Raw genomic sequence first — 25,682 nt, forward strand, 5'->3', positions numbered from 1 at the left:
AAAGAAAAAGTAAAAAGGGAACAGCACTTGTTAGTTTCTTTACCTAGGTACTCATCAGAATGAAATTTCAGGAAATGTACCCACACTTACAAAAAGATCCCAGAGGGAAAGACTATTGTGAGGACCGGAAAAGCAAGAAGGAAAAGTCAAGTTAACCCGTGAGTATGCTGAGTATCGCTGTGGTCCTCAGCTGCCTCAGCGTCGTTATCCTGCTCCAACTGCTAACTGATCACCAAGGACCACAGTGTTCTGGTTCCCATAGTGCCCACTCCTGACGTCTACCTCTCGTGGGCGCCCATCTCAATGTTCCATCCTCGCGGAAGACCCCGCCCCGCCTGCAGCTGCCTCCCCTCCAGGACCACCGCATGCCACTGTGGCCGCTCTGACCCTGAAAGGCAATTGGTCAGCAGCCATCTCTGCAGTCCCCAGCCCAGTGCAGCGCCAGAGCGACCACCTCCATCCCACAAGGCGGTTGTGGATCACAGGCTGTCAGCTGTGAAGCACTCTGATTCAGGCCCCGCCCCACCCGCAGCTGCCACACCTCCCAGACCACTGTGGGATGCTGTGGCTGCTCTGACCCTGGATGGCAATTGGTCAGCAGCCATCTCTGCAGTCCCCTGCCCAGTGCAGCGCCAGAGCGACCACCTCCATCCCACACAGCAGTTGTGGATCACAGGCTGTCAGCTGTGAAGCACTCTGATTCAGGCCCCGCCCCGCCGGCAGCTGTCACACCTCTTGGACCACTGTGGGATGCTGTGGCTGCTCTGACCCTGGATGGCAATTGGTCAGCAGCCATCTCTGCAGTCCCCTGCCCAGTGAAGCGCCAGAGCGACCACCTCCATCCCACATGGCGGTTGTGGATCACAGGCTGTCAGCTGTGAAGCACTCTGATTCAGGCCCCGCCCCGCCCACAGCTGCCACACCTCCCGGACCACTGCGCGATGCCAGAGCGACCACCTCCATCCCACACTCATCCCCATGCTTCATCCAGTGTCCAGGACTCAGACTCCCGCCAAATGCTTGGCAAGAGAGGGCCATAGCTCGCTGCCTCCATCCCCCAAGCATTGCCCTTGGTTGCCCTATCAAGCCACCTCCAAGACCACCCTGGCCACAGAAGCCCCTCCCCGCCATGCACTGCCAAGTCCCCCAGAGACCAGGCACTGTGCAGCGCTCATGGGAGTGGAACCAGGGCCAGCAGCAGATGAGGGCGGTTGTGGATCACAGGCTGTCAGCTGTGAAGCACTCTGATTCAGGCCCCGCCCCGCCGGCAGCTGTCACACCTCCAGGACCACTGCGCGATGCTGTGGCTGCTCTGACCCTGGATGGCAATTGGTCAGCAGCCATCTCTGCAGTCCCCTGCCCAGTGAAGCGCCAGAGCGACCACCTCCATCCCACATGGCGGTTGTGGATCACAGGCTGTCAGCTGTGAAGCACTCTGATTCAGGCCCCGCCCCGCCCACAGCTGCCACACCTCCCGGACCACTGCGCGATGCCAGAGCGACCACCTCCATCCCACACTCATCCCCATGCTTCCTCCAGTGTCCAGGACTCAGACTCCCGCCAAATGCTTGGCAAGAGAGGGCCAGAGCTCGCTGCCTCCATCCCCCACGCATTGCCCTTGGTTGCCCTATCAAGCCACCTCCAAGACCACCCTGGCCACAGAAGCCCCTCCCCGCCATGCACTGCCAAGTCCCCCAGAGACCAGGCACTGTGCAGCGCTCATGGGAGTGGAACCAGGGCCAGCAGCAGATGAGGGCGGTTGTGGATCACAGGCTGTCAGCTGTGAAGCACTCTGATTCAGGCCCCGCCCCGCCGGCAGCTGTCACACCTCCAGGACCACTGCGCGATGCTGTGGCTGCTCTGACCCTGGATGGCAATTGGTCAGCAGCCATCTCTGCAGTCCCCTGCCCAGTGAAGCGCCAGAGCGACCACCTCCATCCCACATGGCGGTTGTGGATCACAGGCTGTCAGCTGTGAAGCACTCTGATTCAGGCCCCGCCCCGCCCACAGCTGCCACACCTCCCGGACCACTGCGCGATGCCAGAGCGACCACCTCCATCCCACACTCATCCCCATGCTTCCTCCAGTGTCCAGGACTCAGACTCCCGCCAAATGCTTGGCAAGAGAGGGCCAGAGCTCGCTGCCTCCATCCCCCACGCATTGCCCTTGGTTGCCCTATCAAGCCACCTCCAAGACCACCCTGGCCACAGAAGCCCCTCCCCGCCATGCACTGCCAAGTCCCCCAGAGACCAGGCACTGTGCAGCGCTCATGGGGGTGGAACCAGGGCCAGCAGCAGATGAGGGCGGTTGTGGATCACAGGCTGTCAGCTGTGAAGCACTCTGATTCAGGCCCCGCCCCGCCTGCAGCTCCCACCCCTCCGGACCACTGCGTGATGCTGTGGCTGCTCTGACCCTGGATGGCAATTGGTCAGCAGCCATCTCTGCAGTCCCCAGCCCAGTGCAGCGCCAGAGCGACCACCTCCATCCCACACTCATCCCCGTGCTTCCTCCAGTGTCCAGGACTCAGACTCAAGCCAAATGCTTGGCAAGAGAGGGCCAGAGCTCGCTGCCTCCATCCCCCACGCATTGCCCTCGGTTGCCCTATCAAGCCACCTCCAAGACCACCCTTGCCACAGAAGCCCCTCCCCGCCATGCACTGCCAAGTCCCCCAGATACCAGCCACTGCACAGCGCTCATGGGGGTAGAACCAGGGCCAGCAGCAGATGAGGGCTGTTGTGGATCACAGGCTGTCAGCTGTGAAGCACTCTGATTCAGGCCCCGCCCCCCCGCAGCTGCCACCCCTCTGGGACCACCTCATGACGCTGTGGCTGCTCTGACCCTGGATGGCAATTGGTCAGCAGCCATCTCTGCAGTCCCCAGCCCAGTGCAGCGCCAGAGCGACCACCTCCATCCCACACTCATCTCTGTGCTTCCTCCAGTGTCCAGGACTCAGACTCCCGCCAAATGCATGGCAAGAGAGGGCCAGAGCTCGCTGCCTCCATCCCCCACGCATTGCCCTTGGATGCCCTGTCAAGCCACCTCCAAGACCACCCTGGCCACAGAAGCCCTTCCCCGCCATGCACTGCCAAGTCCCCCAGAGACCAGCCACTGGGCAGCGCTCATGGGGGTGGAACCAGGGCCAGCGGCAGATGAGGGCAGTTGTGGATCAAGGGCTGTCAGCTGTGAAGCTTCCTCTCAGTTTTGCTGAGAGGAAGCTCCAGAGGCGCAACAGCTGTGAAACCAAGTCCAGTACCAGCAGCTCCCAGAAGACCACACCAGATGCATCGGAAAGCTGCCCAGACCCTCTGACGCTGTGGAAGAACAAAGAGCAGAGCCCACAAAGGCACAGCTTGGATCCTGCCAGCCTCCTGGCATCTGAGCTGGTGCAGCTGCACATGCCACTGGAGGAGAAGTGCAGGGCCATAGAGACCCAGAAGAGGATGGAGGCACTGTCTGCATGGCAGCGCCTGAAGCTGGGCAAGGCCGCCTTCCTGCACGTGAAGAGGGGGAAGGCTGATGGCGCCCCACACCCACTGAGGCTCAAGCATTTTGCAAAGGAGTATGCTCAGCACAATGGCAAGGACTCTTGTCCTGCTTCTTTCCAACCCAATTGGCTGTGCAATCTTAGGTAAAAGGCAACTTCTTTGCTATTTTCCTAACCTCCTAAGTCAGTTTGCCTTGGGGCTCAATTCTTGAGCTCCCTGTGTAGATCTTTTCCTGAGGCATTGTTCAGTCTCCTGACCTTGGAAGTCATGTCTAAAACAATAACTCCACCTCTAGGTTCTTTTTCTAGCCCTGTTTTTCCTTTCAGTGTTTCTTTTATGGAGCATTTTACATCCTCAGATCATGACAGAAAATCTTCAATAGGAAATATCACAATCGCCTTATTTTGTAGATGAGGAACCTGAGGCACAGAGAGTAAGAAAGCTGAGTGTGAAGTCAAGTGAGAGCCCCAGGCTGTATTCTTAACTAATGTACCAATCCACCCAATATGGCCAGTGAATGTCTTAGGAGAGGCAGTGATTCATTCTTTTTAGTTGCTGGGAAGTGATTTTTCTCTCCTCTGCACCACCACCCATTTGTTGGCTTTGTCCATTCAGGACATAATTAATCAACGTTCATGTATGTTTTGTGGGGCTTGCATTTGGACTGCACTTTTTATTCTCCAGGATAGTCTTTTTTTTTTTTCAGAGAAATTCTTATAATTATTATTTTTTTATTTTATTTTTATTAATCTCTTTTTTAGCTTCTCATTTTTTTTAAAATTTATTTTGACTTTTTAAAAAAATAAATGACAGCGGATTGCATTACAATTCTTATTATACGTATACAGCATAATTTTTCATATCTCTGGTTGTATATAAAGCATGTTGACACCAATTCATGTCTTCATACATGTACTTTGGATAATGATGTCCATCACATTCCACCATCCTTGCTAATCCCTTGCCCCTTCCCTTTCCCTCTCACCTCTCTGCCCTATCTAGAATTCATCTATTTCTAGAAGATCTTACTGCATTTTTCCAACAGATCCTAGGGTAGGTAGGGCAGAAATTGTGAGTTTTTCTGTCATTTCCATTCTAGGAGGTGTCTGAACCAGCTTGGTATTCCTCGACCCTCTCAGGAGCTACAGGTATCTAAGGAGAGGCCTGGGCACTCTGCTTCCCTAGGAAGGCCTCACACTTCTCCGTTTCTCATCGTGGTCCACCCCTCTGTCCTGTAAACCCGTGCCAAAGACCCTCAGATCACTTCTTATTTTGCATTCTCCATGTCAGCCCCAGGACAACCAGAACTTTGTAAGGTCCCATTCCAGCTCATGGGCAGATCTCTTCCTGAGAAGCTGCCTACATCAACGTCTCTCACTCTGATATGTGTGTCCTCTCTGCTTCAAAGAAACAAAATCTAACAGCAAACAATGCACACAGTCATTAATATGGTATTATGTAAAAATGTGGATGTGTAACCGATGTGATTCTGCAACTTGTATTTGGGGAAAAATGGGAGCTGATAACCCATTTGAATCAAATGTATGGAAGATGATATGCCATGAGCTTTGTAATGTTTTGAACAACCAATAAAAAAATATTAAAAAATAAATAAATAAATAAAAAATAAAATTGAGAAATTAAAAAAAAAAAAAAAAACGATGCACACACTCACCCCTGACAGGCAGAGTTGGGGCTAGAATCTGGGCCCATTGAGAGTCCTTGGGGGCGTTTCCAGGAAGGTCTCCTGGATCAAGGTCCCTGAGCTGTGCCAATGGCAGATGTTGCTTTACCATGCAAGACATGGCTTGCAGCCTTCTTGCTTAGGTAGCTGGATTATTATTCCATTTTTATTTTTAGAGCCAGAGTAGAGATGATCAATGTAATTTCAATGCTCTGATCATAAACCTCCATGTTAATATTTCCCCTTTAAATTAAGTATTTATGAGTCCTTTAAGAACCACCTGGATATTCTATCTTGAGGTCCCAAAGTCATTTAGCTATAAATTATCGAACATTCTCTTAGACCTTTTGCCTTGGTCTGGACTTGATTATTTCTAATGATCATAAATGCCCCTCTAACATTCCAGACATGCACTGTTATAGTCACGCTATCAGCCAGAATTGAAACCGGGTACCGAGTCACCCATGTGTCCCCAGCCCAGTGCTGAGAGGTGTAACGACCTTCACACCTTTTATTGTATAGGAGAGAGGGTGAGGAGGATGCTGTGTGCATCCTCTACAACCTGGTGCAGCTCAGACTCACTCCTGTGCTGGAGCCAGGCCCAGGCTCTCATCCCTACTACTCCTGACACCTCCTGACATGCCTGTCTTCACACAGCTCTTCTGGCAGACTGAGCAGCTGCAGATACTGGCGCTGAGTCCATCAGAAGGTGCAGGCTGCCAAAGCACAGTTACAGGGAGGTGAGAGGCAGGGCAACCTCTGACTGGGCTCTGACCTTTTCTATACTGAGCTCTATTCCAGAGCCAGTGACCTGACAGAGCAGCGGCCCAGGCAACCATCTTCTCCTCATGTGACCTCACAAACCAGAGATGTTTTTCCTCTACTCCCAACTCCCTTAAAAAATCCTGACCTATTTCAGAGCTTAATTTGGCAAACATTTGTGCCTGAGGCTGCGGGAGGCCCTGGACCCAGCACTTGCAGCTCTTCACCCGGGTACCTGTCCATGTGCTGTCTAGTCAAGGTGCAGCTCTTGAAGGTTGTTTTCCACCCCCTGGATTATTCCTCCTCCATCCTAAGAAACTCAAATAAATCATCAGCCAGGAGGAGATGGGAAGTCCATAACAAGAAAGCAGAAAAGAGAGAAAGGAAGTCTTTAAGCCTCACTCTGTCTCCAGAAAAGGAGGAGGAATTGGAAGATTTGAACTGCAATTTAGATTTAGAAACTTTTTCTCTTCAGTTTCTTTCCAAATAAAATGTGATAAATTCTAAGAGACCTTTTATTGAAGTCATAATAACTAGGCTTTCTATAACTATGTCATGAATTAATGAAAGATTAAATTTTTAATTTGCTTTTAAATCATCATTAGGTTTATTAATATTAACATTACTCTGCTCATGAATACCTTTTAGATGGTTTGCTGTGACACTGTGAACTAAGGGGAAAAATGTTATTTGCTAATTACTTTAGGTGACAATTCAATAGATCCTCACTTTTTGTTTAAAAACAGATAAAATAAAACCAAGAAGATGTTCATGGGACTGCACCAGCATTTTGGAAACCTGAAGACAGAGATGAGTGCAACTGGCCCCATGGAACAACTCATGAGAAGTCTGTGGGTTTCATAGTAACCATCAATCCTGCTCTCTAGAAAAGCTGTGCCACCAACAGACATGGCACAAGGAACCAGAGAATGAGAAGCAAAGTTTCCTGAATAGCCCTCTTGAGAGGAAACGCACAGATCACCCATTGCTTTTATTTAAAAAAAATTTTTTTTGGAGTAAGGGTACCAGGGATTAAACTCAGGGTCACTCAACCACTGAGCCACATCCTAGCCCTTTTTTGTATTTTATTTATAATACACTTAGTTTTTGTTATTGTTGTTGTTTTTATTGTTGTTGGGGGAGACTGGGTTTGGTATTGAACTCAATGATGCTTATCACTGAGTCACATCCCCAGCCCTTTTAATATTTTATGTTGAAATAGGGTCTCACTGAACTGCTTAGAGCCTTCTTAAATTGCTGAGACTGGCTTTTAACTTGCAATCCTCCTGCCTTAGCCTTCTGAGCCACTGGGATTACAGGCGTATACCACTGCAACTGGCTTGAATGATACACTTTTGAATGATGAATGTGTGATAGAAGAAATAAGGGAGAAATTAGAAAGTTCTCAGAAGCAAATGAGAATACTGATACAACATACCAGAACCTCTGGAACAATATGACGGCAATTCTAAGAGAAAAGTTTGTAGCTATGAGTGCCCACGTAAGAAAATCTGAAATAAACAATTTAATGATGCACCTTAAGGCCTTTGAAAAAGAACACACCAATTCCAAAATCTGTAAAGGGGAAGAAAAACATAAGATCAGAGCTACAATAAATGAAATTGAAAGTTTTTAAAAAATATAAAAGGATCAATGAAACTAAGAGTTCATTCTTTGAAAAGATAAACAAGATTCATAAGCCCTTACCAAACTAAACAAAAGAAAAAGAGAGAAGATTCAAATTCATAAGTTAATTTAATAAATTAATTAAATAAGGCTAGGCTGCTGGATTTCAGTCCCTGGTTTTAAAAAACCCATCTTTCTGCAGATGAGGATGTGAAGCACTGCTGAATCGTTTATGCAGAAATTCTTTGGGGTAGTCCAAGGTGGATGTCAGAGAAGCTGCAGCACAGGAAGGAAACGCAGGGCGTGTGCTTTCGCTATGCAGTTACCTCTTTACAAAACCAAGAATCACAACCTAGTGCAGCTCAGTGTAACATAGGCTGCAACCTCCTGCCACCTGCACTGTCCTTCAGCTGCCTTCACCCACCCTCCAATATGGGCTCTGCACCCCAAGTGTTGAATGTGTACTTGGGGTTTCAATATTGTTAATGAATGGAAGGCCAGCTTAGGAGAAGATTTACTTGGCCAGGGCAACAAAGTCTGGGGGCAAGTGTTCAGGCACCCTGTTTCCCACAAGTTCTGTGTCTGGCTATTTCTAAAACCAGGATTTTCAAAAACTGGAAAACAAATCTGATTTATAGCCAGCTAGTTAAGGGATGGCTGATTTGAGACAAAGAGAATTGCAATCCAAAACACAAGATCTTTTCAAGAATTTGACTGTTTTATACATTTTCGCCCCTGGCTGGAAACTCAGTGAGTGGCTGAGGCCAGGCAGACTGTGCCCTGTTTCTCCACACAAGAACTTTGGCTTCAAAAACCAAGGCATATCCCTCCTCCCCAGGTGGCTTAGGTGTCATTGGCCCCACAATAGATGTAGAACAACAGGCAGGAAAGTCAAAACAGTGACCCGAGACTGAGTATTTTAATACCCTCTCTCTCTCAGCTGTACTTTTCTGGGAGGGAAAATAATTTTTTGTTTGTTTTAAATTTTTACTCCCTCATCACTTGCTCTCCCTCTCACTCAGTTTTTTTAAGTATTCTCATGAGTATCAGCATTTCTTCATTAGCAATAAAATTATATATGTGTAGTGTGTGTGCATAGATAGATGGATATATGTCCTCCAACTTCACATTCCAGATATAATTACTGTTCCTTTGAAACATAGTCTTCCAATGTATCACTAGATTGGATCTAAGTCTTGAAGACCTAGAATGTATATATTTTGGATCTTTGCTTTAAGTAAAAGACAAAAACACAAAATAAAAGTGATTAGTGATGTCTATAGGAGAAGAGAGTTCAGTGGTAGAGGGCTGCAGTGTTAGACTCTGGGGTCAATCTCCAACAAAAAAAGAAAAAGAAAAAAGAAAGAAAAATGGGGTCTATTTATTGAAAATTAGCAAAGAGTCATAACCATAAGCAATTTTCTAAAGCTGACAAATGCCACAAATATCATCTGTTTGTTGTATTTATCTTGGATTAAGTAACTTCCTCTCACATTTAAATTTTAGTATGAGTAATAATTTAAACAACTGAAAATGTATTAGCTTAAGGGAGGAAGTCTGGTGTGTTAAACCATAGGACAAAATTATATAATCAGATTACTCTTTGCCTATACATGCTGCCTTCATGGTTCTAGGTGCAAATAAATAGACACTGTGTTCTTAAAACAGATGTGGATGTTTCATTGGCTAATTTCTCTACCTAGAATGCTCTGAGCTCTTCAAAAAGACATCAAGAGTGTCCCTCTCATTTTCAGCAGTATATTTGTGTAGAATTTATTTTTTGACAATAACATGACAAAAACTAAGTACTGATAGCTAGAAGTCACAGTTCCATTTTTATAATTTCATCTAAAATAACAATTATCCAACATTGTTACTTTGAATACAATATCAGAAGATAAACTTCAAAATGATAATTTTGAATCTTCTCATTTTTCCTTGATGTGTCCTGAAGTGCTACCAATCACATATTTAAAATTTTATGTTTATATGAGCTTATTACTAGCACCTCCTAATTTCACAGTTAAAATATACTATTATTTTGTGAAATGAGTTTTATCAGTTTTCATAAATAATCTTTGTTTTGTTTTGTTTTAATTGAACCATACTTCTTTTGCCTGCAACATTTAGGAGTACAATTACTCATACAGATAATACAAATGTGGAGCTCACTGCTATTGGATGTTTAAAGATGGAAAAAAAACAAGGTTATTATTTCAATCAGTTTGTATATTGATGGGGAAAATCTAATAAAATATAGCAAAAAGCAATGGATATCAAAATGATGATAAAAATACAGTGTATGTGGTTCCTACCCAAGCAACACTTAGTTTTACTTGTAAATATAATAGGTGGCTTCACAGAAGTGACATTTCCATTCTTTAAGTAGAGCTTTCATTTTTTATTCTTCAAATGGATCTTGAAAAATTACTCAGAGTTTAGAAAAAGATCTTGAAGAAAATATATTTTAGAGCAGAAAATACAGAGTAGTAGGGGCTAATCCTGGGAAACAAGCCTCCATCCAACATAGCCAGTGAAACAGGCTCACTGAGGATGAAGTAGAAAAATCACTGGGGACCCAGTCATGGGTTTGTTGCACACTCAGGAAGAGACTTTCAAGGCTAAGACGTACTTAGCTGTGTTGGAGTTCCTTCTCTCTGATGGGAGGGAGATAGAATAAATTGATGGCACTGGAGATGCAAATCGTTTGGTGGTCTGTTGATACAACTTGAAAGATACGTTAACCCCAATCCTTAGACATGAGTGAAAGCATTACTTCACATGGTCATTCAGAGATTCAGATTCCTGCCTTCCTGTTGTTACTCTCACACTAAGGCACTGCATTCATCTGCAAGATCAAAGATTGACAACTGCTACATCTGGTATCCTGAATAAGTAGGACGGGAAAAGAGCAACTAAGGCTTGAATAATGTCTCAGAGTTCTATGAACAAGACCTACAAAGTAACATAAAAGTAATTCTGATGAAATCTCCTGTATAAACTTAATCACCAGAATCCATCTAGGTGCAAGAACAGCTAGAAAAAAAAATACTCTCTACTTTTGTTGCCAGAAGCTGATTTCATAAAATAGAGGCAAACAATATATAAAACTGTAAGTTCTGTCATAACTCTATATAGAACAACACACACAAAAAAAAAAAAAACCCAGGTATTCCTATAATCTTGAAAAGAAATTAACCATTAGTAGAATTGAACCTGCTGACCTATTCAGTGGCCTGGACTTCCTGAGACAATGAGACCAATGATTAAAAAGTCAAACTCCAGAGGAAAAAAATTCTCTCTCAGCAAATCGATCAAATGTCTTTCTCTCTTTCTCTTTGTCTCTCTCTCCCTCTCTCTCCTTCTGTCTTTTGCTCTTATTTTTCTTTTTTTATTTTGTTCATGAGTTTTTAAAAGATACAATTGTAGAAATGAAGAATATAAAACTTGTTATTTTAGTCTTTAAATTAAAATTTGTAGCATTGTTATTTTATTAGTATTTATCATATTTTAAAGCTATTATTTATTAGATATATTTTGGTGGAAGAGTCTAGTTATTACTCTTTTTAATATAGAAGAAAAACACATTTGGAGCCTATCTCCTAGATTTTATGGTGGGTAACTTTTGCAAGGAAAAATACCTTTAAAAAAAACATTCTGGAGAAGACTCAACATGGCGGCCGGCAGGGAGGCAGCGCTTTCAGTACCTCCTCAGCCATGCAGACAGAGAGACACATCAGAACGTTCGGATTCCACCTGCTGAGAAACTCGCAGCAAAATTTCGCTGAAGTGAGACCTAGCTGGGGAATTTGGGATTATTTGAGGTGACAGCTTGCCCTGGACGGGTGAATCTCGGCCACTCTGCGAGGAGGTCCGAGCCACCGCTGCCTAGTGACCAGCAGCGACAGGAGGCATTTCAGCACTGTGGGATACCCTGTGTGGCGTAGAGACCTATGAAGAAGTTGCTAACCAAGCCTTCATGAAACAGCGGACCAGGACTGAAACTGAGACTGGGACAGACCAGAGACAGGCCAGACCCACCCCTCCCATCAGACACTCTGGCAAGGAATCTGGGGCCCGCCATAGCAGAGAGCTGACGTCACCAGAGTTCACAGACAGGATCCCTTCCCAGTGGAATGGCTTTAGCAGGTGTGTGACTCCCACCCCCACCAGATACATACAGCTGGGAAACCTCAAAAATCTTGCCCCAGAGCTCCCTGGGCGTGACTGTAGGGACCGAGGGAAGCAGAGGGGACTCCCTGTTGGGAAAAGTATAAACGGCAGCTGCACCCCAGAGAAAAACCCCAACATGGCGCCTAACAACCTCCTCTTCCTACCTTCCCCTTTTCTGCAGTGGCGCGAAAAGTTCCCGCCCATGTGAACTCTCCCACTGGCGCCAATTTCAAATCTCACTGGCGGGGAACCTTAGCCCCAATAAGAACTAATTCCTGGGCTCTGAAGCTGATATCTGGAAGAACTTGCCAATAAACAGGTGGCCTGCCATTTATCTAAGCCCTGCCATCTCCCCTTAGATCTATATAAGCACACAGCCTTTTGCAATAAAATTGGAATTCTCCCAGCGAAGTGTCTTTGTGTGAGGAATTCTTTCATTTTTGGTGCCCTAACTCAGATACGAGTGAGCTCTTTCTAACAAGAGCTCCGTCCCCGGCTCCGCTGAGACACTCCGCCCTGGTCCGCTCTTTCAGACGCTGGCTCCCTGCACTCACCACTGATCTGGTCTAGATAAGTTTCCCCTTCCCAGCTCACCAACTCCCTTCGGGCTTATGCAGGGACTGTAATCGTGATCATCTGGCACACTCCTGACGCCTGGTAGGGAGGAGGAAACCCACCCCACTAAGACCTTCAACAGTCGCAGTGGACCCTCTGGCGATCCGCTTCCTTTTGGGGCATGAGGATTCTGGGTTTACACGAGAGGATCTCTGGGTTTTTTTCTCCTCCACAGGAGCTGCGTCCCGCCAAAGCTGCTGTGTCCTGCGGGAGCTACATCCTGCCGGAGCTGCTGTGTCCCGCCTGAGCTGCTTTTCTGCTCGAAGCTGAACTTCCGGCTCGGAGCTACGTTCTGCTGGAGCTGGAGCTCTGTTTCTTCTTTCATTGCTGACTCTTTTCGCTGCAGTCAAAAACTTTCCTGACGTCAGGTTGCCCGTGGCTCCGACCCTATTGGGTCTCACAGATCGCACTTCACTGGTGACGACCAGGTAGTGCCCTCATGGCGGCCGGTCATTTTGGGGATGCCCACTTGACCCCCGTTCACCCTGAGCTTCCAGGAAGCCATTCCAGCCCAGGTTTTCCCTTTGTCTCTCTTGCTTACTCTTATTCTCTCTCTCTCTCTCTCTCTCTCTTCCATCTCTCCCTGTGACTATGGGTGCCTCTTCATCTGTACCTGAAGCCTCACTTCTCAAATGTCTAATAAAAAATCTGGCCACACTCTCCCTCACACCAGACATCAAGCCGAAACTTCTGATCAAATTCTGTACCCAAGATTGGCCTACATATCCACTGGATAATGGCAATCATTGGCCTCCAGAAGGCTCCTTAGATCCAAACATCCTCCGGGACCTTTTTAACTATTGCCGGCGCCTGAAAAAGTGGAGGGAAATTCCCTGCGTTGAAGGTTTTAGCCTTCTCGCACAGCACCCTGCTCTCTGCTCCTCCTGTTCTCCCTCTCAAGTCCTCCTTGCTTGCAAACCCCTCCCTTCCCCTACTTCTACTCCTGACTTGGCAGATTCTTCCTCATTCGACCCAGCAGATGAACCCCCACTTTATCCTCCAGCCCCATCCGCCTCTTCTCTCCCGCTATACCCTCCTCTTCCTCTGCCTTATTCCACGGATCCTCAGCCTTCCGTTTCATCCCCCTCCCCTCTGCCCTCTTCTGCCCACTCCATCTCCTCCTCCGCAGAGACATCCCCTTCCCCTCCCTCTTCTTCCTGTCCGCTGCTGACTGCCTCTTTCAGTCCTCCTGTTACCAGGTCTAAGGAACTTATTCCCACCCCCATGACAATCGCACCCCTTCATGAGGTAGCTGGTCCTGAAGGTGTCATCAGAGTCCACATGCCCTTCTCCATGTCAGACATTACTCAGCTAGAGAGGAAGTCAGGCTCATTCACCACCGACCCTACCACTTACATTCGGGAGTTTCAATGGGTCCTGCAAGCATATAGCCTCACTCATCATGACATCTTGGCCAATATACTTCTCCCCGAGGAAAGGCGACGGGTTTGGGAGTTACCCCAAGCCCATGCTGATGAAAATCATAGGACCAATCCCAACCACCCCACGGGCCCTCATGATGTCCCAGAGCAGGATCCTCTATCGGATTACAACACCCCTGGAGGCTTACACTCTCATGAACTTTTTGCATCCTGCCTCTTGGCGGGCCTGAACAAGGCCACCCGCAAGGCCGTTAATTTTCAAAAGGTGCAGGAGGTCATTCAAAAGAAGGAAGAAACACCTTAATAATTCCTGGATAGACTAACCAAGGCCCTCCAACAGTACACAAACCTCGACCCAGAAACCCCTGATGGCCGTCATCTCTTAATGACATATTTCCTGGCCCAAAGCTACCCTGACATTAAAGTCAAGCTTAAGAAGCTTGAACAGGGCCCTGCTACTCCTCAGACTGAAATCCTCGTGGCCACTTTCAAGGTTTTTCATGGTAGAGAGGACAAAAGCGAATGCTGTAGGCAGAGGGCTGAAAACGCCAAATTCCAAATGTTGGCCCAGGTCATTCAGAGAAGGTCATCACCACACCATCCTAATAAGACACCCCCTGGAGCTTGCTTCAAATGTGGTAAGGAGGGACATTTGGCCAGGGCTTGTCCTTCGCCGAGGACACCCTCCACACCCTGCCCAAAATGCCATCAAAGGGGGCACTGGGGGGCAGACTGCCCAACAACCCGGAGGGAGGGTTGGTCAGCCACCCCGCAACCCCAGCCTCTCCTGGGCTTGGCAGAGGAGGATTGACGGCGCCCTGGGCCTTCCCTTCCGACTATTACCATCAAGAAGCAAGAGCCTAGGGTCACCTTCCTGGTGGATGGACACTTCATTACCTTCCTCTTGGATACTGGTACCACTTTTTTGGTCTTGAGGGAATATTGGGGTCCTACCACACCCTTAAAAACTCCTATTGTTGGGGTAGGAGGTAAACAGATTTTCCCTTGAACCCCCCCCCCTTATCATGTTATATGCAGGGATCCCTTTTGTCCTTCACACACTCCTTTCTAATTATGAGCCATTGCCCCATTCCCCTTCTGGGAAGGGACATACTCTCACTATTGAAAGTCACCATTCACATGTCACCCCACATCTCTCCCACCTCTCATTTCCTCATGATGTTTCTAGGGGCAGATACACCTCCTTTACGCATTCTTCCACAACTATCTAAACCAGTTAACCCTGAGGTTTGGGACACAACTACACCCTCTATGGCTAAAGGCAGTCCTATTCATATTGTCTTATAGGACCCTTCAAGATATATTAGTCAACCACAATATCCACTCACAATCACAGCCCTCCTCGGATTAGAATCCAACATCCAGAATTTAATACGAAAAGGGTATCTTAGGCCTACACACTCTCCTTTCAACACCCCCATTCTGGCAGTTAAGAAACCTAAAGGGTCCTACAGGCTGGTTCAAGACCTTCGCCTCGTCAGCTCCTCTGTGGTCCCCATCCACCCGCTAGTGCCCAACCCCTACACCCTCCTCTCTCAGATCCCTGACACTACTACCCACTTCTCAGTCCTAGATTTAAAAGATGCCTTCTTTTCTATTCCCTTGTCCTCAGAATCTCAGGACATCTTTGCTTTTACATGGACTGATCCTCGCACCCGCCATTCTCGTCATCTTACCTGGACCGTCCTCCCACAGGGATTCAGGGATAGTCCTCATCTCTTTGGCCAAGTTCTTGCCCAAGACCTCACATCCTTTCACTCTACCTGTCCTGACTCTACTCTCCTTCAATATGTCGATGACCTTCTTCTCAATCCCACACTGCCCAGCTTCTTAATTTCCTATCGGACAAGGGATATAGGGTGTCTCCCCACAAGGCCCAGGTTTCCCAGTCTACTGTCACCTACCTTGGTTTTCGCCTGGCACCTGGGAAAAAGGAAATAACACTGGATAGGAGGCAACTCCTCTCTAATCTTCCAGTGCCTCATACGAAAGCCGAAATACTATCATTCCTAGGACTAGCAGGTTATTTTAGGGCCTGGATCCAAAATTACACTCCTCTAGCCAAACCCCTGTGTGACCTAGCAAAGGGACCCCCTAGTGAATCTCTTGCCTCTTCCCAATGCTACCAATTCTGCAGGCTTCAGCAACTCCTCTTAAAGGCACCTGCCCTTCACCTTCCCGACCTTTCAAGACCATTTCATCTATATGTCCATGAAAAAGGGGGGCAAGCACTTGGGGTCTTAGGTCAAAACTATGGGCCTACATTTGTACCTGTGGCATATTTGTCCAAGCAACTATACCCTACCATCCGTGGGTGGGCCCCTTGCTTAAGAGCTCTGGCTGCTGGACAAATTTTACACAAAGAAGCCTCTAAGATGACTTTTGGGGCCCCTTTAACTATCCACTCCCCACATCATTTGAAGGATCTTTTAGCTTATAAGGGCCTTCAAACCCTTCCTCCATCCAGAGTCCTGTCGCTCCTCACTTCCTTTCTGGAAAACCCTAATAATTACGTTCCTCCCCTGCCCTGCACTGAATCCTGCCTCCCTGCTCCCAATGACCCCCAAACCTGACACACCAGCTCATAATTGCTTGGAAACCTTGGATGATTTCCTCCCCTGTCATTCTTCCATTTCTGAGGGACCACTCACCAAGCCTGACCTTATCTGGTTCACTGACGGCAGCTCCTTTAGCCAAAACGGCACTCATTACTCTGGATATGTAGTTTCAGCCACTGAGATTATAGAGGCCAAAGCTCTGCCTTCAGGAACTACCAACGAGCAGGCCAAACTTGTAGTGGCCACTTGTGCCTGCCTTCTAGCACAAGGCAAATCCCTCACCCTTTATACTGACTCAAAATATGTCTTCCATATTCCATTATCCCATGCTGCAATATGGAAGGAGCGAGGCCTACTTACCACCAAAGGTAATGCAATCACTATTTCTGCTCTTATAATCAATCTGATAGAGGCCTCCCACTTACCCACCCATTTGGGAGTTGTCCATTGTAGGTCCCATCAGAAGGACGACTCTCTTATCACTGAGGGCAACACCAAAGCTGACCAGGCAGCATGGATGGCTGCTACCACTTCCAATTATGACCCCCCTGGGGGACATATAATGGCCACTTTAGACAGCTCATCTGAAGCCCCTACTTCTTCCAGTAAGAACAAGGATCTTTTCAAGTTTCTCCATACTCTATTCCATTCCAATTCTCAGTCTTTGACCCTCTTTTTACAGAGCTTCTTCTCCCTCACCCCCTCTGACAAAGCCATGCTACAGAATATAGCCTCTAATTGTCAGATCTGTCAGCGGACCAACCCTCATACTCTTTTAAGGCCTAAACCGTTTTCCTCCCACCAAGCCCGGGGACATATTCCTGCTGCTGACTGGCAGGTAGATTTCACTAACATGCCTGCAGTACAGCGCACACTAAATACCTCCTTGTCTTTGTAGACACTTTCTCTGGTTGGGTTAAGGCATTTCCCACTTCCAATAAAAAGGCTTCCACTGTAGCTTCAATCTTACTGACAGACATCATCCCCATGTTTGGTATGCCCACTTCCTTACAATCCGATAATGGCCCTGAGTTTATTTCTAGGATCACACAAAAGGTCTCTCAAGCCCTCTCCTTCAAGTGGCATTTCCACTGTCCATATCACCCCCAGGCTTCAGGGAAAGTGGAAAGGTAAATCGAACTCTGAAGGAAGTCCTTACCAAATTGACAATGGAATTAAACTTAGACTGGGTCAAACTCCTTCCCTTGGCTTTGCTTCAAATCAGAGCTCTCCATAAGAAACCATCTTTACTGTCTTCCTTTGAGATAAAGTATGGAAGACCTCTTATACCACCTGGGTTGGTCATTTCACAAGGATCTCTCACAGGAGATTTGTCTTTGCCTCTCTTGTTTCATCTCCACTCAGAACTCTGGAAATATCAGGACTGGCTTCTTCTGGACCCAGTCTCCTCTCCAAACACTCCTCTCTTAACATCTGGGAGTTTAGTCTATTTATAATACCCCAGAGGAGAAAGGGCCTCTTGCCCCAAAATGGGAAGGCCCCTATCCTGTCATTCTCTGTACCCCCAGCACACCAAACTCGCCATACCAGACAACCATCTCACTCCCTGGATTCACATTTCTAGGTTGAAGACATATCACCAGGAGGCCCCACCTGCTGACGACAGGACCACCCCAGAGGAACTCCAAGAGTCACCTCCTGAACCTCCCCTTTACTCCTGCTCTCCACACCCATCTCACCCCTTTAATTTGCGGCTCACACGGTGTTCCCTGCAGCCCAATTCCTTTAAAGAAGGCACAATGAGCTTTCCCAACACCCTAGTCTTCTCTCTCTGATTGTTTTTTGTGCTCTGCTTGTTTCCTGTGCTCTGTCAGGACTTTACCCTCCTCTCCTGCCATGTACCAATTCACTCTTCAGGAACAATACTCAGAACATGGCATGCAGAATGTCCGCATAGTGGGTGTAACTACTTGCTTCATCCACAGCTGCACCTCTATTTCCCTAAAATTGTCACCTCCAAGGACCTTCATTCCTGGTAGCTGGAACTGGCCTTTCATTTGCTTCCTTTTTGATCAAACCAAAGACTATTGCCATTGGTGGCCTGAGATATATAATGGATGCCCCTATTGGTCATACAGGCTCCATGATGAATGCAGTAGCTATTCTTACCACTCACTTGGCTACCCTGAAGGATGGACTTTTAGTTACCTAAAATGGCATAAGGGCTCTTCATCCGATAACAATGGATGGTATACTTTAGATATACCTGACCCCAAGGCCAAAAGTTGGGACTATGTTGAATTTGCTGTCTATGCTTGAACAATCTCAGCTAGACCCACAGGGTGGATGACTGTTGGCCACTCCCTGATAACACCACCTAAGGCAACCATCCAGGTAGTCGAACACATCAAGGAATCAGAATCAAAACTTCGAGATCTTATCCATAGCCCATCCAAAGAGGATTCAGAACCTTCAACCCCCTCAGGCCCGCCTCCCACATGGCTCAATTTGCTACACCAAACTCTTCGATTATTAAACTCCACCCCTCTTTCTGTGCCTACTTCTCAGTGCTTCCTCTGTGCTTCACTTAGTCATCCACTTCTAGCAGCAGTCCCATTAGCGGCAGGAAATATTTTAGCAAAAACCTACAATTTCTCTAAGAAAGGACAACCCCTACATGTGACACGTATCCCACTATGGGAAAGTTATTCCACCAATACTTCATTTCCTTTCATCTGTTTCCACCTGCCAACAATAAATCCTTTACCCATTTGTTCCTTGAGCTATAGCACCCCATCGAGCCCTGCATTTATGCAACCTGGACATTTCCTCTAGTGTAACGGATCTTTAAGTACCTCAATGATCAATGTATCTGGCACCTGTTTCTTGGTTACTGTAGTTCCTCAGCTATCTTTGTATACTCCCACCGAATTCTGACAGTTGGCCCTACCTTCCCGCACCCGTAGGACAGTCTTTCTGCTGGTTCTGGTAGGCCTCACTTTAACAACCACAGTGGCGAGTCTCAGACTCTCTGGTGGAGCTATAGGTCATGCTCTATGGGCATCCATGACCTTCAACAAAAACTGCAAGAAGCGCTCAATACCACTGCTGAGTCTCTGGGCTCCTTGCAGCGGAAGGTTACTTCATTGGCCCAGTGGCTTTACAGAACGATGGGCGATTGATCTTCTCACTGCAGAAAAATGGGGTACATGCCTGTTCCTCAGAGAGGAAAGTTGCTACTACGTTAATGAGTCTGGGCTAATAGAAAAGAGTGTTGTTAAATTGCAGGAATTATCAACCCAATTGTTCACACCCACCTCCTCTAATCCCATAACGGAGTTCTTCCAATCCTCTCTCGCCACGTACTTGCTACCTCTCTTGGGGCCCCTTATTGGGATGCTCCTTTTTTGCGCTCTCTTGCCCTGCATAATGAAGTTCCTTCAAACCCAGTTGCAGAAAATTTCTAATCAAACTTTCAACCAGCTTCTGCTTAGGCACTACCAGCCTCTGATGACCAATGAACCCCCAACATCTTCAAGAGAACAGCTCACTCAGTGCTGAAGCTCACTACCAGGCATGATGGAATGCAATGGACATCAGACAGCAGGAGACAATGAGTCCAGAGAACCTCTTAATCTGCCACCCTGGATTCTTGAGTCTTTATGTCCTTTTAAGCCTCCTCATGGCCCTTGGCCTCTTCTCTGTCAGTCCCCTGACATGGAACTTCTTCCAAAAATTGACCTTTGCTTTAATTTTTATCTTCATCCTGTTTTTACTTGCTCTTATCTTCTTCAGGTGCTGGTGACACCATTTCAAGGCAACACTTCCAGTATTTCCTAGAGTCTCTGTTACAGGACCAGTGGCTGATAACAACAATCTCCTCCATCCAGGACTGGTTCGATGCCATCGATGACTTGTGGCTTCAGGGAACTTTCATAGACTTCATCTCTACGAAGTAGCTGTCTATAGCCACTGGGTTTTATCTCTGGCTGCCCTGATATCCCCAGACCTGCCCCCCGAACATTCCTCCATTTCCCTTTCTAGGCCCCATGCCGCCCCCACACAGCAGGAAGCAGCCGGATCTGACCAACGACGCCCCAATTCCTAAGAAAACAAAAAGGGAGGAATGTTGGGAAAAGTATAAACGGCAGTCGCACCCCAGAGAAAAACCCCAACATGGCGCCTAACAACCTCCTCTTCCTACCGTCCCCTTTTCTGCAGTGGCGCGAAAAGTTCCCGCCCGTGTGAACTCTCCCGCCGGCACCAGTTTCAAATCTCGCTGGCGGGGAACCTTTGCCCCAATAAGAACTAATTCCTGGGCTCCGAAGCTGATATCTGGAAGACCTTGCCAATAAACGGGTGGCCTGACATTTATCTAAGCCCTGCCATCTCCCCTTAGATCTATATAAGCACACAGCCTTTTGCAATAAAATTGGAATTCTCCCGGCAAAGTGTCTTTGTGTGGGGAATTCTTTCACTCCCGACCCCCAACTCCCCCTACCACCAGCGGCGACACCCAAGGCCTTAGCCGCCAGTTCCCAGGGGTGTGGCCACCAAAGGGGTACGGACAAATTAAACTGAGGGTGTAAGCGGGGCCTGGCTGGCTGGCAGGAGGAAGGGGGGAGAGGCTGGAGAAGAGAAACAGCTCTGGACTAACAGGATTGGAGACACACCCAGTAGTGGAAGAGGAGCCGCCTTACAGGGATTGCTGCCAGCATATAGAGGGCAGAAGCTTAGCTCGGAGGGCACAGCTCTGCCTACTGAAAGAGAAGAAAATAGAACTCTAAGACTTCATTTCTTTTTTTTCCCCCTTTTCAATTTTTATCGTTCTTTTCATTCGCCTTTATTCTACCTATCTTTCTCTCCCTCTTTCTCTCTAAGGACTCCTTCCTTCCCCTTCCCCCTAACTTTCATCCCAAGCTTTATGACTTTCATTACATGTAATTTTCTAAATGCAAATAGGTGAAAGTTCCGAGGCTGTCTATAGGTCTCCTAAGTACCTAGGTATTACCAAATACCCCGATCCATTCGCCTGTTAATATCCCCCTTCAGTCGAGCAATCTTCCAAAGTAGCCAAGACATACTAACCTTCATACCATCATAGCACCCAACCTAAACATAAAGTCCTAAGACCAAACAACAGATCACTATATGCCTACAGAATCCATAAGCCTTTTATGAATCAAATGAATCAGCTTTAAATTACAATAAAGCCCAACATCTCTAGACATAGTCTCCCACCACAAAGGAGAGACCACAGAGGTATACAAAACCAAAACAATTTTATAGGAGAAAACAGAAACACAGCAGTTAAACAAAGCTGGAAAGTAACGTGAACACCATGAAAAAACAAGGGAAAAAGGATTACAAACAATGCAGGACAACTTAAATTTACAGGAGAACCTAGAGCATAGAAAAATGGACAGAGAAAGAACTCAAGGCATACCTGACTCAGGTGGAATGGAATCTTAAAGAAGTCATTAGACAGCAAGTCCAAACAATGAAAGAATACTTTGAAAATGAATTACGTAAGCAGATTCAAGAAGCAAAAAATCAACTATACCAGGAGATAGGGATTTAAAAAAAAAATCAAACAGTAATCCTAGAAATGCATGTTGAAAGCCACAGCTGAAGGGGCCCCAGCAAACTTCCAGCTGCCAGCTGATGATTGGCTCACAGCAGCCCCAGCAAACTTCTAGCTGCCAACTGATTGGCTCCTCTGCAGTGATGCTCATTGGGTTGTTTCCCCGCCCTTTCAGACCATGGAGCTGCTCATTGGGGGACTTTTTTTGGCTCTGCCCATGTGACCCAGCCAATCGGCCTCAAGAGCAGGAGGAGTGGGGGAGGTTGAGAGGCTTGTGGGAAGCCGGTGGTGGCACTTGGGCTCTGAAGGTTTTCCTGAAGAGCTGTGTGGTTTGGCGTGTGTGTTCTAAAAATAAAGTTCGTTTCTTTTGACAAGTGGCTCCTGAATTGTGCTCAGCCAGACTGCAGCATTTGGTGGGCCGCACAGGGAACGACTGAGGGTAAGTGATAAGGTAAACTGTTTGCCCCTGAGGGCAGGGAAAGAGGATGGGTAGCCATTTTAAGATTCTTCTTTTGTTTTATTTCACTTTTGTTTTAAGTTGCCTGTCCCTGGAGATGAGTGAGACGGAAGAAAAACCGCTCACATCTGAGGAAAAACTATTTGCGTCTGAGGAACAGATAGGGAGAAAGGATGGATGCACATGTCAGGAGGATAGAAAGGCTATAATGGTTTTGTGTTGTTCCATTTTTATTTCATTCTGTCTTGGTTTTGTTTGGCATCATCTTGTTGGGTTGTATTATAGTAGAAATATGTAAAAAAACAGAAATTAGTAAAAAACAAACCGAAAGAGTGTTAAGTAAATTGTTAGAGGAAGGAGGCATCCCAGTAAAATCAAGAGCAGTCAGGGCATACGTTGATACAATACAAAAATGTAGCCCATGGCTTTTTAAGGAGGAGTTGGAACCATCATGGTGAAGATTTAAAAGGAATAGAAAAGAAAAGCCCAGGGACTCTGCCAGTTGGCACATTGCCATTGTGGACGTTCGTATTTTGTTTGCTTAGTCCAAAGCCTTCAGACAATGGTAGAGGAAGGAGAAGACATATTGATTCAAGTAAAAGAGAAGGTCTCTCGAGCTAGTCAGACAGAGGAAAAGATTCAAGTAAAAGAGAAGGTCTCTCAAGCTAGTCAGACAGAGGAAGACAGTTTAGAGCAGAAAATGCCATCAGGGGAAAAGTTACAACAGGAGACTGCTACTAACACCTTTCTATCACCAGAGGATGTAAGTGTCCAACCAACAGAGCCACCTCTACAGGAGACTGCTACTAACACCTTCCTATCACCAGAGGGCGTAAGTGTTCAACCAACAGCACCACCTCCATATGCTGGGAGGCCCCCAACCCCCGCAGTTGATAGTTGGGATCCTGAGAAAGGATCTCAAGTATTAACATCCCCTGTATTTGAGCAGGCAGGAGGGCAGCGAATTCACCATGCTTTAAATTTCAAAAAAGTGAAGCAGCTAAAAGAGGCTGTAACAACCTATGGTCCTCAAGCACCCTTCACTGTAAGCTTGGTCGAATCCATTACCAACTTGAACATGACGCCAGCAGATTGGGCTAATATGTGTAAAGCTGTGCTAAATGGAGGACAATACCTGTTATGGAAGGTTGCCAATGAGGAATTTTGCAAGTTGTCGGCTAGGCGAAATGCAGCAGCTGGTTATCCTCAGAGAATCTAGATATGTTGTTAGGAAACGGACCTTATGAGGATCAGCAGCAACAAACTGCATATGATCCTGGCGTATACATACAAATTGCTGTAGATGCGGTTAGGGCATGGAAGACTTTACAAGGACATGGAGGTTTACAAGGTCAATTATCTAAGGTAATACAAGGAGCTAATGAACCTTACACTGAATTTGTAGATAGGCTTATTCAAACAGCTACCAGAGTTTTGGGGAATACAGAACAAGCAATGCCATTAATAACAACTGGCTTATGAGCAAGTGAATTGTTAGTGCAGAGAAGTCATTACACCATGGAAACATGAAGATTTTAACACATATATTAAATTATGTAGAGACATTAACAAACAAGGGCAAGTCGTGGCAGCTGCCGTACAACAGGTTTTAGATGCCAGGCCAAAAACATGCTACAATTGTGAACAAACAGGATATTTTAAAAGGAATTGCCCCATAGGAGGAGGATTTAACAAAACTAGGTATCAAAGGAGTAGAATACCGGGTATTTGCCCACAATGCCATAGAGGGAGACATTGGGCTAATGAATGCTATTCTCAAACCACCATAGAGGGTACTCCATTATCAAAAAATGAACAAGGACCAGGTGTCTATCCACGATATCATGGAGAAAGGCATCGGGCTCCATTGCCAAAAAATGGACAGGGGGGCCCAGTGCTCCGGGGCCCAAGACCACAAATATACGGAGCACTGGAGGAACCCAGCAACCCCATCAGGGTAGTGCCCAGGACACATTGTCCATTAAATCCCTCACTAGACAAACCAGAGGAAGCACAGGATTGGACACCTGCGCCTCCGCCAGAACAGTACTAACTCCAGAGATGGGAGTTCAAATCATTCCCACAGGGGTAAAAGGACAAATTGGTGCGGTCAATTTGGAAAGCAGTATGGAGATTCCTTGGAAAGCTGGGAATGGAACCACCATTTGACCCAGCTATCCCTCTTCTCGGACTATTCCCTAAAGACCTTAAAAGAGCATACTATAGGGATACTGCTACATCGATGTTCACAGCAGCACAATTCACAATAGCTAGACTGTGGAACCAACCTAGATGCCCTTCAATAGATGAATGAATTTTTTTAAATGTGGCATTTATACACAATGGAGTATTACTCAGCACTAGAAAATGACAAAATCATGGCATTTGCAGGGAAATGGATGGCACTAGAGCAGATTATGCTAAGTGAAGCTAGCCAATCCCTAAAAAACAAATGCCAAATGTCTTCTTTGATATAAGGAGAGCAACTAAGAACAGAGCATGGAGGAAGAGCATGAGAAGAAGATTAACATTAAACAGGGATGAGAAGTGGGAGGGAAAGGGAGAGAGAAGGGAAATTGCATGAAAATGGAAGGAGACCCTCATTGTTATACAAAATTACATATAAGAGGAATTGAGGGGAAAGTGGAAAAAAAACAAGGGAGAGAAATGAATTACAGTAGATGGGGTAGAGAGAGAAGATGGGAGGGGAGAGGAGGGAAGGGGGAATAGTAGAGGATAGGAAAGGTAGCAGAATACAACAGACACTAATATGGCAGTATGTTAAAATGTGGATGTATAACTGATGTGATTCTGCAATCTGTATACGGGGTAAAAATAGGAGTTCATAACCCACTTGAATCAAATGTATGAAATATGATATGTCAAGAGCTTTGTAATGTTTTGAACAACTAATAATAAAAAAATTAAAATTAAGAAAAAACATTCTGTAAGCCTATCAGAAGTATATAATATTGGGGGAAGGACAGAATTGTTAAAATGATTTCTTAAATTGATGGAATGAGACTTACAACTGAAATGAACTTTTTCATGTTTCAGTGTCCAGTAAGACAACTCTACAAAAGATTAGCCAACATCACTGTTTAGAAATTGTGATTTTTTTTAATTTTATTTTCTTTATGTTTATTCATTCATTTATCTTAGTGCCTGTACTCAGCTGTGGAGTTTGGTGGAAATTCTCAGGTGGGAATTCTTGTTTACTATCACACTACTCAAAGCTTGATGAGGGAACCACAAAACCACAGATGTCACAGCCCTTCCATAGAAGCACAGACTTTAAGTAGTTTCCATACAGAATTCTGAATAAAATTAAATCAGAAGTACATGGATTCATGGGTGCATCAAAATCATATTAA

Source organism: Callospermophilus lateralis, chromosome 7, assembly GCF_048772815.1.
Source record: "Callospermophilus lateralis isolate mCalLat2 chromosome 7, mCalLat2.hap1, whole genome shotgun sequence".
NCBI lineage: Eukaryota > Metazoa > Chordata > Mammalia > Rodentia > Sciuridae > Callospermophilus > Callospermophilus lateralis.